General features: G+C 34.4%; 1 protein-coding gene across 2 annotated transcripts in view; it reads left to right on the forward strand.

Moving 5' to 3' along the window:
* tpm4b (tropomyosin 4b) overlaps window positions 1-2,500 on the forward strand; it is a 20,422-nt gene that overhangs the window by 2,139 nt on the left and 15,783 nt on the right. The gene's annotated exons all lie outside the window — the stretch shown is intronic.

The raw sequence follows: 2,500 nt of genomic DNA on the forward strand, positions 1-2,500 counted from the left end.
ATGTTCATATTGCATATGGTAATAATATAGTGTATTATTTGAAGCTGAGATCCTGTCAGTGGTGTGAGACGTCTCTATAGACACCAGCACTGATCAGTGTACTCATGCTGAGCTGTCTGGTTTTATTTATGACCTCGTTAGTGCAGATGAACATGATCTGAAAATACACACAGCTGTCAACACACACAACTGCTGTAAAAAAAAAAACGGTAAAATTTTACAGTAAAATCCTGTAAAACAATGCATTCTGGGTAATATTCGTTGTTTATTCCTCATTCATACAAATATAGCCCACCTGACAGACAGAGTGAACACTAATGAGTGATGAACAGCTGCTGTTAATAAACAGAATTAACAATATTACAGATTTTGCCTTGGTTCTTTTTGCCACAACCAATGCATATCAACAATACCTCAATTCTGTAGAAATAACAGTAATGCAACCGTAATGTTGATTTAGGAGCTGTTTAATCAGATTTAATGTCTTCTTTAGTTGAGTTGATTTCATCTAAGAAGTGTTTCACTTTGCTTCTGTAGAAGCAAGAAGATTTAATGTCTTCTTTAGTTGAGTTGAGTTGTTGTTGAGTTAGTTGAGTTAGTTGAGTTGATTTCATCTAAGAAGTGTTTCACTTTGCTTGGTGATTCTGTTTGTTAAGAGCAGCTGTTCATCAGAGTTATGTCATTAACTTCACTGATTCAGTGTTACTGTAATACTCTCTAGTGTGCACAAATTACAAGCGTTCATATAGGTTTTGTTGTGGGTTTTAAAGGGTTAATTTAATGTAATGTAATGTAATTTAACGCAACTTCAATTTAAAACAAAACACTGTTAAAAAAACAGTTAGTTATTCCCGTTAATTCAATGAAAAAAGGGAATTAACTGTAAAAAGTACAAAAAATATATATTTTTACTGAAATAGTATAGGTCCACCGAAAACAGGTAAAGTAAATATTTGTATAACTGAACTGCATTCATGTGTTTTTGCTCAAGAGAGATCTGTTGATGTGGTTGTTTTATAAAAACGTTTTAAAATGTTTTATACTAAGACATATTTCTTCTATCTATCTATCTATCTATCTATCTATCTATCTATCTATCTATCTATCTATCTATCTATCTATCTATCTATCTATCTATCTATCTATTTGTCTATCCATCCATCCATCCATCCATCCATGTCTCTGTCTGTCCGTCCATCATCTATCTATCTATCTATCTATCTATCTATCTATCTATCTATCTATCTATCTATCTATCTATCTATCTATCTATCCGTCGTCCGTCCAAATCGTATCCATCCATCTATCTATTTGTCTATCCATCCATCTATCATCCATCCATCCATCCATCCATCCATCCATCCATCCATCCATCCATCCATCCATCCATCTATCTATCTATCTCTTTGTCTGTCTATCTATCTATCTATCTATCTATCTATCTATCTATCTATCTCTTTGTCTGTTTATCTATCTATCTATCTATCTATCTATCTATCTATCTATCTATCTATCTATCTATCTATCTATCTATCTATCTATCCGTCCGATCCGATCGATCCGTCCAAATCCATCTATCTATTTGTCTATCCATCCATCTATCATCCATCCATCCATCCATCCATCCATCCATCCATCCATCCATCCATCTATTTATCTATCTCTTTGTCTGTCTATCTATCTATCTATCTATCTATCTATCTATCTATCTATCTATCTCTTTGTCTGTTTATCTATCTATCTATCTATCTATCTATCTATCTATCTATCTATCTATCTATCCATCATCCATCCATCCATCTATCTATCTATCTATCCATCATCCATCCATCCATCCATCCATCTATCTATCTATCTATCCATCATCCATCCATCCATCCATCCATCTATCTATCTATCTATCTATCTATCTATCTATCTATCTATCTATCTATCTATCTATCTATCTATCTATCTATCTATCTATCTATCTATCTATCTATCTATTTGTCTATCCATCCGTCTATCCATCTATCTATCTATCTATCTGTCCTGTCAGATCAGATCCGTCCAGTCCGTCCATCATCCATCCATCCATCTATCTATTTGTCTATCCATCCATCTATCATCCATCCATCTATCATCCATCCATCCATCTATCTATCTATCTATCTATCTATCTATCTATCCATCCATCCATCCATCCATCCATCCATCCATCCATCCATCCATCTATCTATCTATCTATCTATCATCCATCCATCTATCATCTATCCATCCATCCATCCATCCATCCATCCATCCATCCATCCATCCATCCATCCATCCATCTATCTATCTATCTATCTATCAGTCCATCTATCATCTATCCATCCATCCATCCATCTATCTATCCATCATCCATCCATCCATCCATCCATCCATCCATCCATCCATCCATCCATCCATCCATCTATCTATCTATCTATCTATCTATCTATCTATCTATCTATCTATCTATCTATCTATCTATCTATCCATC

Source organism: Puntigrus tetrazona, unplaced genomic scaffold (assembly GCF_018831695.1).
Source record: "Puntigrus tetrazona isolate hp1 unplaced genomic scaffold, ASM1883169v1 S000000837, whole genome shotgun sequence".
Lineage (NCBI taxonomy): Eukaryota > Metazoa > Chordata > Actinopteri > Cypriniformes > Cyprinidae > Puntigrus > Puntigrus tetrazona.